The sequence below is a fragment of the Brachyistius frenatus genome, unplaced genomic scaffold, assembly GCF_029030835.1.
Source record: "Brachyistius frenatus isolate BFR_SWC_R1_liver_20210118 unplaced genomic scaffold, ASM2903083v1 Contig_23, whole genome shotgun sequence".
NCBI lineage: Eukaryota > Metazoa > Chordata > Actinopteri > Embiotocidae > Brachyistius > Brachyistius frenatus.
Genome location: NW_027210622.1, coordinates 3,249,481 through 3,264,476, shown reverse-complemented (window position 1 = coordinate 3,264,476; position 14,996 = coordinate 3,249,481). Strand labels below are relative to the sequence as shown.

Here is a 14,996-nt window from a genome sequence, read left to right as displayed (position 1 = left end):
TCTCAATCATGTATACACATTGAAAGTCAACATAGCTGCTGAACTATTTCCAATTCTCAACTTGTTTTGACATGAGCTAGGTAGTTTGCCCTTCATTCATTTGTTCTAAAATAGTCTTTTTATTGTCCCTGTGGGGTCTCAAATGATCTCCCACGTCATTCTACGACTGTTTCTCATGGAATGAAAAGATAACAAATCTGAGAAGGAAATACAAGATTAAATGCTAAATGTTGACTTTGTATAAAAAAAAAATTGAAAAACAATAAAATGGGGCTTCATGTTTTCATTAAGATGCTTCTACTTGTATCAGGATTCACTTCACTTGTTATTCCACATCAGCATTAAAGTGTGAAATGTATTGATGTCCCAATCTAATTGTTCATTTCATGGTCCATCAGCGATAAACAATTAATAAGAGGATGGTCTCTGAGATAAGTTATGTCAGTGACAGGCTGATAAGCAGCGTTTCTCCTCCTTTTTCTGAACTGACTGAACAGACCAGCATTGTTCAATCACTTGCTCACTCGCCCACTCCCTCAGCAAACAAGTAACTTAATTATTTTCTTTCTGTAGTCCCAAATTCACTTTTAGATTATGATAAAGTAGGATGTTTACACATTTCCACTGTAGTAGTTGTATGTTTGCATCAAGTCTGCAGAAGACAAAGCAATCATCCTAGTTGATGTCAAATAAACATATTTTTTTCCCGTGGGGGAATAGTTCAAAGGTAACAGAAACCCTATTTTGTGCCTAAATGTTCATGCTTCAAAAGGAGCCCATATAAAGCTCCAGAATAACAGGCATGTCAAGTTTGTTTGTGTGTGTGTGTTGCTGGAAGAGAGAGAGGCTGCAGAAATTTGCGACAGCCGGGGACAGATGGAGCGAAGCAGACAGCCAGAGCCATGGGAAATACATCATTTGTAACAGAGACTATTGATCAGTGTGACCAGATCATTTTGGCCCAGCAGAGACTTAGACAATAGCCAGCCATCTCTGTCAAGCAATGCTGTGAAGGCAAATAGCTGCAATTGTCCCTTAGATATATGTTATAGGTCCTGTTATCAGAAAACATGTTGATATATATTTATAGAAAATGTCAGAATGACACAGACCTTGTTTTTATAACTTCCAGAAACATACTGCACATGTATACTGCATCTTTTAAACATCTACAATGTCAAAAAGACTCATGCTACAAGCAGGACAGATGGATATACACAGAGGCAGATGTGCACATCAGACTCTGAATCTCTGGGAACAGACCAGAGACATACAGTGTGATAAGAGCAGTGTAGTCATCTGGTTTTGTTTGCTTTGAGTCTGCTCTTTTTTTGGATGTCAAAATAAATCCTTAAAATTGAAAATAAAATCAAAATAATGATAAAAACAAAGGCTAAACTAAATTTCAGCTAGGTCTGAACAGTAGAATTCCAGCAATAAATAGAGAAAAATTACACTCAGTTTATTATAGAATATAATTTTTTAGCTCTGGATAATGAAAGAGACTTGACATTTCCTTTACATTTTCATTGAGCTGTAAAAACTTGTCATTTAACAGCCACTTCTTTTCATGGGTTTAAAAATCACCACACTCACCTATGATAGTAAGAAATATCATAGAGATGCTGCACAATTCTTTGTTATGATGCGACCTGTGTTTAACCAGGCGGGTCCCTGGATACAAAAATCTATCATTGGTCAAAACAGCAGCAGAGATTGGTTACACAAAACAAAACAGAAGCGACTGAGGGACGAAGAGTCAAAACTGCATGTTTGGATCACCTCTGGCTTTCTGTTATACGCTCTTCAAAATAACCCTGACTGCTGCACCTACAAACACATCCAGCTTGGTAAACATCAGGTGGTGCAACTGATTCCATTGGAGTGTGATTTCATATCTTCTAACAGTTCTTGACAAATCCCTAATGGCCCTAAAGTGATAGACTCACAATAGACTCCTGTGTATTATTCTTCCCTCCACTTAAACAACTGAACAAGCGGCCCCATTTTGATTGATTGGTCCCTAACTCGGTTGAACATGAGCAATCTGACCAGCTGTCCCCAGCTAGACAGAGGAGGCATACACTGACATATGGCCGGACGCCACCAGCCACAGCATTCCACTGTTTCATAATTCAAAAGCTATTCCATCACCCCGTATGCTCCACCAACATCTCACCCATCAGTTAATTAACCCTCTCATTTCCTCCATATTCACTGGGGCCTTCACAGACAATAGTTGCGTGATAGCCTGGAGTAGTCCTGCACCAATCTAAACTCAAATCACTAAAGTTCTGTTGATAATTCAGCAGGGTTTCAGTTTCCATATGCTCAGATAATGACATAAAAAATATGTTCCATTTATTGAATCCATAATGCATAGACAACGGTGTTCACCTCAGGCATTGCCCTGTTTTTCTAACATGTTTTCATTCATTATCTTAATGTGCTGATTGGATGATATATTATGAATAAACAGGCAGTAATGGTGGTAATTATCAGAGCATATGTGATGTGTTTACATTCCGTATTCATCAGTTGATTGTGAACATAAGGTTCGTCGAAAATCGAATGCCCTGTCTGAACCTACTCACTGTTAAAGTGATGAAATAATGAAGCCACTTTTATTTTTTTAAATGAACTCAATATTTTCTATCCTGAGCTAGTTACATCTCACTGGAGACGTTCCCTAAGCAGCATCTGCATAAAACTGAGCCAAACATCAAATAATAAGTGGGATCAGACCAAAACAAATATGTGTCCCTGGATCTTTGGATTTACCTGCCGTTTCTAACCATCTCTGTTGCGCTCATATCTGCTCAGCACATCTCTTAATTATTCCACATATATAAACACACATTACATGTTTCTGCCTTGACTGTTCAGCCACTAAAGTATATATAGTGTGTAAAATTGGTACAGTTAACACTGTTAACAACCGCACTGTACTATTTAGTGTACCAAGGGGACAATCTGCTCCCCAGTAGTTTTGCATGCGTGAGTGACATGGTCTCTATGTCCTATATTTTTCTGCCCTGAATCTTTATTTCCTACAGGGTTGGCATTAACAGAGCTGTTGCCAAGGCCGCTACGCTCACACACTATATTGCATGCATCCATGAACTAATTGAAGTTGGGCTGATTCTGTGCACCAAGGCACTCTGACCCTGTGTGTGTGTGTGTGTGTGTGTGTGTGTGTGTGTGTGTGTGTGTGTGTGTGTGTGTGTGTGTGTGTGTGTGTGTGTGTGTGTGTGTGTGTGTGTGTGTGTGTGTGTGTGTGTGTGGTCCCCTAACGAGAGTCCTGCCTGTCACAGCACTCCTCATTCGGGGATTCTCTCTTTCACTAATGAGTGCTGACCGGACTGGGCTACCTTGTCAACATGCGTCACACGCACACACCTACATGCACGCGTATTCAGACACACACACACACACACATTTCCGTGCACACATGCTTATCACTAGGAGACCAGATGCCCTACTCCCTCAGCCTCCAGGCAGAGAGTCTCAAATGTGTCCATGCTGCATTTGTAGTCTACCCTGTGCGAATGCCTAAAAGAATAGTGTGTGTGTGTGTGTGTGTGTGTGTGTGTGTGTGTGTGTGTGTGTGTGTGTGTGTGTGTGTGTGTGTGTGTGTGTGTGTGTGTGTGTGTGTGTGTGTGTGTGTGTGTGTGTGTCAGCAGTCAATGCTGTCGATTGAGAAGCAAAAAAAGTAAAATAAAAGTGGAAAATATGTAGATACTGTACAGATTCTAGTGTTTTGCAGTCCATCTGAAACCGTATTTCCATGTTCTCCCTAATTAGAGCAGAAGACAGGAGTTTCTTCAGAAGTGACAGTTTTGAAACAAAACATGCTCATCATTAGTCAAACCCTTCAATTTGAAGAAATGATTTATTAAGATATTTGTTGATAAAGTACTGTCAGAGGAAGCATTTGATGTTTTTGTCAAAAAATAATAAAAGACTGATGCTTATTATATCTTCTGATGTTCTATTATACACATTTGATTTAGTCATACCAGTTTGTTTCACAGTGTGCTATAATTTCACCAGCAGAAGCTCAGCAGTTTATGCATGCTTTTTTTCCCCTTGCTATTTTCCTTCACTTCGTTTTTCTTCACCTGTTCTTTTCTTCTTCCCTCTCTTTAGTGTGTTCAGTTGTTCATTCTTTGCTCTGCTGGAGAGAAGTCTGTGTGGAACAAAGCTCAGGGGGTTATGCACCGTGTTCAGTAAAATGGCATGTGTCCGCCAAGCTACGGTAAATTACCTCCAGTTGGCTGGCCGGGGTAGGTTTAACCACCATGGACCATTTCTATGTGTGTGTGTGTGTGTGTGTGTGTGTGTGTGTGTGTGTGTGTGTGTGTGTGTGTGTGTGTGTGTGTGTGTGTGTGTGTGTGTGTGTGTGTGTGTGTGTGTGTGTGTGTGTGTGTGTGTGTGTGTTAGAATTAGGTTGTGTGGGTGATACAGTGTGAGTGGGTAGGTAGCGTAGCAAATTATCATCAGCGCAGGTAGACAGGCTTGGAGAATTTTGATTAGAGGGACAATGTGCGCGCACACACATGGATACCCACACATAAACACAAAGGTATCTAATTTAGCAGAGTAGAGCTGAAGAGATGACTAATCAGGATAGAACCTGGTGGGAGTCTGGCCTGTGGCCTATAATGAGAGACATAAGACACATGCATGTGCAAACAAGCGCAGTAACACACATTAATACCAAGTATGCTCTATGCAAACAAAGACACACACACATACAACAGGCCTGCACACATTTAAACACAAACCACCACGAGTGCTTTTGAATAGAGAGCCTGCCTTCACAATTCCCTTGTGCTGATGAAGCCTAAGATACTGATTAGCAGTGAGTGGCCCCTCGGTGCGACCAGAGGCCCAAAGAAAACATACTGTCAGCTCCCAACCATATGAATGTCTTGACATCCTGACCACAACATGTATCTGCACTGTTGCATGTGTCTGGGTGTTTTGAGAAAGGGGGAGTTCCTATACAAGCCCCCTCGGACCAAATTAAAATCACAATTAATATTGAATCAACGTCACATGTTTGTGCAGGCCAAATCTTAACTCAACCAGACAAACAGTCATGTCAGCCTGTGTCTCTCACTTTGAATACATACATTTGGCTGGTGCAGCCAGATGCAGTACGGTTGCTCCCACTGGCTATTTTCAGAGATGTACAGTACAGTACATACAAACATGTGAGTGCACGCGTGTGTGTGTGTGTGAGGGGCTGGTTTACTGTAGGAATGTGCACAATTGTCATTGGTGCCCCGAAGACAAGTGGCCTGGCTGGCAATTTATTTCATACAGGGCTGGTTGTAAATCCTTTGTGTGGCTGAGCAGCAAAGTACTGCAGAGTGCTGGAGTGTAGCCTTAAAGGTATAGGTCACCCCCACATCAGTGTGACATGTTTTGATCATTGTGGTCTCGATTGAACGTCCTCAGTGAAAAATGAATGGCAGCAATTTAGTGCTATTTGCCATATGTAGTATTAAGGTAGATTTTTGTAATTCCCCACTTTTATGGTTCAATTTTCTCTTTTTATGGTAGTTTTTCATAATTTAATCAAAGCATTTATTCTGTTTCAACATGAGAGCAGATCAGGGTTGAATCAGGGCTCCTTTGCATTTTGCATGAGAGAAAAATGCAAAAGAGGCTCAAGTACCATGTCAGTCCACTTCCCTCTGTTGCTCTGTAGAAGATGAAACATGTTTACTAAATAAACATTTTCAATTTTAAAAACCCCTTTTAAATGGTTTCCACTCAAAACAGCTCAAAGCTTTTGGCTGAGCACCTCATCCTCTCCGTCCATGTTAGACATGCTATGCCCGTCAGAGAATTGCGTCTGGGGAGACTCTGCCTTTGACCGGACCACTGCAGTTTCCGCATGGCTGCCTCTGGCTGCTCCGAGGACGCTCTCAGAAATCCGATGCACCGAACCCACCCTGAAAATACACCGCCAACGACCTCGTCTGTAAGGCACAGCCGTTTTGATTCCTCTCAGCCTGGCGGCCAGACACCACGCTCTGTTCTGCTCTGAACTTTCTAATGCTCCAGTCTAATCAAGTCTGCGTGCCCTCCCTCCCTCATGAGACAAGACGGACTAAGGTGGAGATGTGGAAGAATTGAGAGAGGAGGAGACGTGGAGTAGAGGAGAAAGGTAGCGAGAGAAGAGAGGATGAAGGATAAGAGAGGAGGGAGGAAGATGGAGGAAGAGATGCATCGAGGAGGTCAGGGAGGGAGAAGGCTCAGAAAAATTGAGATTGAAAGATGGGATAAAGCAGAAGTGACAAAGGGAGAGAGAGAGAGAGAGAGAGAGGATGGCGGGAAATAGTGAGAGAGAAGCAGTGACAAAAGCGATCAGAGTGATTTGAGGAGAATTTCAAAGCAACTTAATAACTTCAGGCATTTATCTTTTTTCCCCCCTATCACTCTGTGCCCTCAAATATTTGGACAAAGATTCATGAAAGAAAGCCCTCTCAAGAGTTATAAAATAGATCAACTGTCGAACATATTAGGAGAAACATGCATCCTGAATTCAAATGGCACAAACTATGTTTCCTTACAAAACTAAAACTGAGTACAAGAGAGGAATCTATTTAGGACACCTGTTTTGGCGGAATATTCTAATATTGTGTCATGGAAATGTATGTTAAACTTTAGAAAATGAAATAGCAGGTAAACCAAACCAGTTACTACAACACTGTTAGTTAAGGCTAGCCAAAGTCAAGTGTTTGTTATGTCACATAAATATGATACATTGCAGTAGTTACATCTAATCATAATGGAGGGAAAAGTAGGGGCTAAAGGCTAACTACCCTTGTTAAGATGCTCTGTACATTGTCGCAACATATGATGTAATGATTTTATCTGACATCTATCCTGAGCTATAGATTTTTACAATTTTTTTCTGAACTATTTAGTGTCATTGAAAAACCTATTTTAAAGCTTAAAACATTCATTAGATTGTGTAACAGACAGGGAAGTAGCTAAATGTGTTCATAAAGGAGAAGAAAAGTAACATCAGAAAAGCGAATGAGATGAGCTAAAATTTTAGATGATCTAAACATGGAGTGCAGCTGACAACCCTTTTTCTTCTGTTTAGCTTTAAACATTTCAGCAAAATGACCTTCAAACCCATTTTCTTAACTTCACTATTTCTATGGTAACTGTCTTCGTAGTATAGTGTACTTAAAGGACAGCAAATTTCTCATCACGGCCATTCATTCCTGGTCAATGTCCATCTTCTAAGTATTGCTGGACAGTAAACTCTGACATGAAAAATTGGCTGGCTTTAAACAGTGCAGCAGGTGAGTGATGTTTTCCTGTCAGGCCTTACCCTAGCTGTATATGCGCTTACTGCAACAATGGTTCAGTATCAATGCAAATCCAGACACACCCGTATACTCTTGCAAATGTCAAACTGCAGCTTCTATACTAAAAAGTACTGGACAGACCACGTGAGGGTAAGAAAATCAAAAGTCAGATACAAGCGGCAACCAGTAGTGACGTCAGCCGTTATGAAGCCTCAAGTTTGGATGTTAGGACGAGCTGTGGAGGAGCGAGTGGTGGATGTGACTTGATCTGATTGGGGACTCACGGACACTATGCCCCGCCCACCATTAGCGGATGATGTTATTATTTTCAAATGGACCACCAGAAAACAAATAAGGAAGAACTTTAGCTAACAATGCTATAATAACTTTTTATGAAATTAAGTAATGACTTTGTATTTCATGAGAGAAGTTGAATTGGAGGTTAAGGAGTCACAGGCTTTTTGCTGCCAACCCGTAGTGGCTGTCAGTGGTATTGCACATTATGGCACTTCTGCACTGGCCCCATTTTTTTCATTACATTTCATTTAGCTGATGCTTTTATCCAAAGCGACTTACAACACACCGATGGTACAACATCGGGAGCAATTTAAAAAAAAAACTTAGACATGTGGACAGGAGGAGGTGGGGATTGAACCACCAACCTTCCGATTAGTGTGCACCCCAGTCTACCGACTGAGCCACAGCCTCCCTCTTTCAGATCCAGAAGCTACGTCCACTTTTATTTACAGTCTGTGGTCAGACAGTAGACTCAGGGCTTGACAACTTTAAGTGCCCGTTAAAATAACAACCATAAAGATTTCTTTTTCGCTCTCTTTGGTGATAAGCAGAAATTGCAGCTGTGTTTTTAGACTTCACATCCCAGACAGTGTTGCCTGTGTGACGTCGGTCAGTTGGCAGGAGTCAGCAGCTGCATTAGATCCGCCTACCTTATCTGGGGTAACAAACACTGCTGGGTAATTGAAAACACATCACTAACTGTGTGCTGCTTGTGATTTTTCCCGGAAATGTCACCACAGAAATCCAACGCATTCAGTTTGTAACACTCCAACTACAAGGGCTTTAATCAGCGGGCCACAGGCTCAGTCACTATTGTACTACCTCATTCGTCGATAGAATAAAAATGTATTTAAATAAAAATCTTTGAGATTTTTAATTTAATAATGGTTTGGCATTTTGATATAATACAGTAATCCTTCCCCAGTCATTTATTTTTTCTTCTAATTTCATAATTCTATTAGCTTTTCCAAGTTGGTATATTTGTATTAAATGCCACTGTAAACGTACATGTAGCATCAACCCAATTATCAGATTAAAGTAAAAACACTGCTTGACTTCATAACTTGTCAACTTGTCAAAGATAATGAAGCATATTTCTAGTACATTGACATAGAGGAGGGGTCCAGACTCAGTATATAACATGGTGGAAAAAAAACAGTTCAACATCTTTTATGGCTGAAAAAAGTCGCGTGATGTAAGAACATTTAAGCTAATAAAAAAAAAAGAGCAAAGAAAGAAAAAGAAAAAGAAATAATTAGATGCACAAAACAAACAACTGTGTCAAATGCAAATACACACATAAGCACACACTCATACATATGCACACACGCATGTGCTGCATTTCAATTCTGCATGGCAGTGCAGCTGAGTAACCCATGAGGGGGGAGCTAATGGCTTACAAAACTGCCTCTGATACAATCAATTATGTCAAGTAGAGATGCAGTGATTTTGATTCCACTGCCACTGCTGTTGTTTTCCTCCCTTTGATTCATCTGTCTTCTCCTTCATACCACCTTTTCTCTCCCCCCATCTCCCTCTGTCACTGTGCTCTAAACCCAGTACTGTCACAATGAATCCGTCAAAGCCATGCCTTAAAGCCAGAGGCAGGCAGAGAGAGGCAGAGTTTGTGTTTGTGTGTGTGTGTGTGTGTGTGTGTGTGTGTGTGTGTGTGTGTGTGTGTGTGTGTGTGTGTGTGTGTGTGTGTGTGTGTGTGTGTGTGTGTGTGTGTGTGTGTGTGTGTGTGTGTGTGTGTGCGTGTGCGTGTGTGTGACTGTGTAGAAGAAGAAAAAGAGAGGGAGAAAGTTGTCCTGTACAGTACAGAGAACAGCCAGCTCAGCAGTGAATGATGCTGCATTAGAGAGGAGGCAGACAAACAGGCAGGATACGAGACTCATGGCCTCGATTCAAACCCTCATGAAAGGGCCGGGCTTGGTTAGCAGGAGAATACACTCAAATCTTCACACGTCCTCTTGTTTTCAGCGTCCATTTATCTTTTCTTGTTTTTTCCAGTTCTCTTCTCTCCCTCCATTTATTTTCATTGCTATCCTCCCTCCATCCAAACTTGTTTACTTCTTTGCTTTTAACTGTTCTTGTCTGTGCTACGTTTTTTGTTCTCATTACGTCTTTTCTCGAATGCTGCTTCCTCTGTCCTCACTATCATCTGCTATGTCAATCCACTTCCCCTCTGTTGCTCTGAAAAGAAGATTAAAAATGTTAACCTTTTTCAGGTGCTCTACTCATTGTTTTCCACTTCAAACCAACCTCGCATGAAAGAATTGTAGTGATTCTTGGGACCGAGATAATGAGCCTCCTACTCCTTTAATACTAGATCCCATGCACATGCAAACTTTCAAAGATTTGTTCAGAATCAGCAAGCTTCAAAAACGCTGCATCTTCCACTGATTCAGTTTGGGGGGAAAAAAGTGATTCCTGCATAAGACATTAAGACCAAACCTTTGCTTTTGCGTTACAGAGCAGATATGAACTGTGTGTATCAGAGTCTTGCAATATTTATTCAAAAAGGCCTGTCTGGGGTGCTTACTGGGCTGTTCATAATTTAATAATGCATAAGCACCAACACTGGTATATAAATATAAAAGGAAGCACTTAACATTGGATTGTCTAACTGCTGGGAAAACGGCACTGAAAATACAGAGAGATCGACCTAAGAGACCAGTACATTCATTTGCAGACTGTCACCTTGACTTATGTGTAAGAAAATGCGCTGGTGGACACAAAGAGAAATTTCTTCCTTCAAATATCATAAAAAACATTGAACATTACAGTCTTTTTGAGTCGCTGCGATGGCAGTGCTGCTCAGAGCAGTGATATGTGTAAAATGTCTCATGACAGATGTCCACAGTGATATGGGAGTATTTGTCAGCAAACACTTTTGTTAGATATTACATTTCCACTTCTCTCCGGAAACAAAATCGAAAAATCTAAACTGAAGACGAGATTTTCTTCAAAGTTTAGTGGGATTCAAGAGGCACAGCGGTGGTTATTCAGTGCTAGACATGTACTTGGAACATTAATACATAAAAATCAAGACTTATGACTGTTCCCTGCTGGGCTCAGGCTGAGCGGTAGTTTTCAGCTCGCAGGGTAAAATGGTTTGCCATACCTTCTAGCTCTCATCAGTCGCATGGAGCAAGCTAAATCCTTTCTGTATTATCAAACATGTTTTGGCGTATTTCAACATCCATATAAATTGCATCAGGCACCCTTATAACAAGATACGATGGTATTTGAAATGCAAGCCTGAAAGAACCACTGTTCCGAGATTGCAGGGCAACGTGGTTATTTTCTGCACCAGCACAGACCACAACTGTTGCATTTTTGATAAGCTATATATCCATCACTTTTCCGAAACAGCGTAAAACTGATGATACAATGAGCTGCAGGAGGATGTATGGGCGGGGATTTTGAAGCAATCAGTGGGGACAGCAAAGGTAAACACAGTGCTAAATGTCAGCTATGGTGATTGCACTGCCACAATATCACCTCAGGCGGGAGACCCAAATAACCAAAATCAATAATCTAATCATTTCATATTCAAATCACGCAGGGTAGAGGTCTGGATCTTATTGCAATTTCATATCCCTGGTGTGCTGATGTATTCCAATCAACAAACCAGAGCAGGCAGATGCATTGAAAATAGAGTAATTCAACTGAGCTAGAAGGTGAATCACAATGAATGTTTATTATTTTCCGTGTCTTATTCAGAGATAATATGTAATATGCAAGTCTACAAATTATGTTCTTGTTGCTTCTGGCTTTCTTTATAGTACTATACATATATCCATTATACATTGTCATGGCAAAATTTAATGTTGTTAAAGCACGTTTTAAAGTCACATACGATATTTTATACCTCAGTAAGAAGAGAATAGTTTATTTTTTAGGGTATAGAGAAAGTCCAAATAAGAGAAAGGTCAAAAAGAAGATGTTCACTCCTTGTTTCATCAATGCTTAATTGTGCCAGTGAGAAATATTTGATCAAAAATTCATCCTATGCTGCTCAGATCTCATATTCAGGTTGTAGCTAGAGGTCCTGAACATTGATTCTCTTTCAAAACTATAGTAATTCTGGATAGATTCAAGTTCTAAAAGCATGAACTGAGTGTGAAGATTACATATGTGGGGTCTGCATCTTTTTTTACATGCAAACATGGAGCCTGTTTAAACCTCTACAATATTGGAAAAGAGAGATTCCTTTATTTGTAGATATATAGACGTGAAATGTGAAACAAGTGTTGCTCTTCCTTGAACATTAGCACAGCATGTGCAACACATGCTTTTAAAGAATCAACCAGAACAGTGAGATTACAACATTTGACCATGACATCTCCTACATGATTCATGATAATTCATTGTTGTGGATGTTTGCATGTTTTTAACATTTTCATGCTTCCAAATAGATCAAACATATCTGAATTAGCCAGGAAAAATTTTGTTAACACAAGCTTGTGATACTTCACTAATTAGTGATTTTATTGGAATCCATGCTGAAGCGCCCAGATACAACAAATCTCTACAGCGTACGATAGGCATAATTGAACTGGTAAACAGACACATGGAGGGAAAACAGCTGTGAGTGCATCTGCTCAGCATCACACCGAGCCCGATGGAAATCTACATTCACAATATACTCCACCTTACACAATTAGCATCGGTTCATAAGCAGAACACCACAAATAGTAGAAGCATGAGGTAAGAATGAAGAGTGACAGTAACGGCCATAACTTGTTTTGTTTCTCACAGGCTCTTCACACAAATAAGATGGCTTATCCTTCCCGGGATACAGTCGGCTCTAAATAGCTGCTTTTTCCAAGTTGTTGACAAAGAGAATCTCTGGGGGCTATTCCCTCTTGTCAGGTGGGCGTGTGTGTGCTTGCGTGTGCGTGTGCGTGTGTGTGTGTGTGTGTGTGTGTGTGTGTGTGTGTGTGTGTGTGTGTGTGTGTGTGTGTGTGTGTGTGTGTGTGTGTGTGTGCGCTTCTGCGTTGCACAGGGTGTATTGGGGGTTGTACTGTTGCACTCTGTGGCAATGTATTTGTGCTTGTACGCGGTGCACTTGTGGGTCTTTGTTTGTGCATTTACGTCATACTGCATGTGTTTGATCAGGTAAGTGTGTACGCGTGTGTCTTTGCTCCCTTGGTGCCATGTCTCGATCTTGGTAGGGAAGAAAGAGTGCATCAGGGAGAGACTGTTATCTTTAGCACAGTCAACAGGATATAACCACCAGACAACAGGCATTGTCTAATATCATACAACCAATGCAAGACCAACAGAATTTATTGCTACTGTCAATATTGCAGATACAGTAACACCACTTTCTGGAATAATAACCGAGAATGCCACACATTTGTTAGCTATGAAGTTATAAGCTTCATTTAGCCTGGCTCATTGACTAAGAAAGAACACATTCATGTTTGCATGAATGGCTCAGGGAGAGTAGCTGAGAGGAGAGAAGGCCGGACCACATTCACACATTAACACAGTCACACCTGGGAGCTGCACAGCACAGCCACACAGTCTCGCACTATTGGACACAGAGCTGCTCCACTGGAACAGTAAAAGGTTAAGTGCCCAGAGGTCGCAGCCCTGATGGTAGTTGTTGAGGGATTTAAACTGCCAGGATTTTCACAACTACTATACTACTCAGAATTTGAACCATGACCTTTGAGTCACAAGCTCATTTCCTCTGAGCCTATCTGTTACTGCAGGTCAATACGTGAATGGTGAGGCTAAATGTGGAGATGGTGTTCTGAGACAGTTTGGTGGCCTTCTGTCACACTTTTGCACTTATTATTGTTGATAGTTGTAAATGTTTGAAGGGACTGCAACTATTGATTTGTTTTTTTTTTATCAGTTCGTCTGCAAAATATGCTCTCCATTAATCACTTTGCCAATAAAAATTCAGAAAAATTTTACATGAATTCCCCACAGCTTATAAATAAAGATTAAAATTGTCTCTTTTATCACATCAACAGTTGTTTACTAACATATATGGCAAAAAAAGGTGTTTCGTTCTCAATTGAAAAGCATGTTCAGCATTTTTTATTGAAAAATGACTGATTATCAAATGATCAAAGTAGATGCTAAATTATTTTGTGTACAGTACACTGAAAAACCAAATAATCAGTCCTCTAAGGAAACCGCGATCCGCAATAATTAATGCAAATTCAACCGATAAAATCTGAGGAAGCTTGCAATTTCACCAAATTCCCATATTTTGTCCACACTAAGGTTATCAACGAACTCTGTTGAAAGCATGACAGCACAAAGTTAGCCTTTTCAAACAAAACTTGCTTTATCAACAAAAAAAATCACATTGACTGTCAGCAATGCTCTTCAACCTCTTATCATCACAGCAAATCACATGCCGGTTGACCGGAAGAACATACAGTATGTGTTCAATTACATGAGTTCTATAGACCTTTACAGTTGTAGATGTGGAAATATTTTGCATTAATGAACATAATTTAAAGCACTTATGTTTACAGAAGATGTTACAGTCACAGTCTGTTTTGTAAAGCAAAAGAATATTGTAATCTTGAGCCCTTAATTCAAGTTCAGAAAAATTTGAACTAAAATATTTCTATCCAACTATTTCTGTGATGTACAGTATATTTATTATAATAGCACTGGATTCCATAAGACTCTTTGTTTATTGGGTAAAAAAAAAATTTGTTGCTATATTTCTCCTGAAAAATTAAGCATTTTTTATAGCAACTATTACAAAAAACATTGCAAGGTGCTGGAGGGAGTGATTAATCAACTAACTATTTAAAGAATTGATTAAATACACAAAACACATTTTCTAACATAAATATGTATGTGCCAATCACATGTTAAATGATCAAGCATTCTATGATGTGGCGCTGTTTCACTGCCACACATATATCAACAAACGTCCCCTTTATACTTACAATCAAACAAAAACTAAACACCTATATAGAACCATAGTTTTTTGAAGACAAAAATAATCTCACCTTTACTGTATGTTTAAAGCTCAGAACGGTGATCCAATTTTGGTATTTTCTAATAAATGATTGTTTATAATAATTCACTTGAACAGCAACAAAATCTGTGGACATTATCTTAAAATTCAATAATTTATAATATGAATTTACTGCCTCACCTTGATACACCACGAGAACTCTATTCTCATTCCTCCATAAGGTCTAGTGTTTCAGAGACATCTGCTTCACGCCCAGCCCTGAATGTGGTGTGTGTGTGTGTGTGTGTGTGTGTGTGTGTGTGTGTGTGTGTGTGTGTGTGTGTGTGTGTGTGTGTGTGTGTGTGTGTGTGTGTGTGTGTGTGTGTGTGTGTGTGTGTGTGTGTGTGTGTGTGTGTGTG

At 40.1% G+C, this 14,996-nt stretch overlaps 1 protein-coding gene across 10 annotated transcripts in view; it reads right to left on the bottom strand.

The window, feature by feature from the left end:
• Window positions 1–14,996, bottom strand: part of adgrl3.1 (adhesion G protein-coupled receptor L3.1) — a 125,765-nt gene that overhangs the window by 93,497 nt on the left and 17,272 nt on the right. The gene's annotated exons all lie outside the window — the stretch shown is intronic.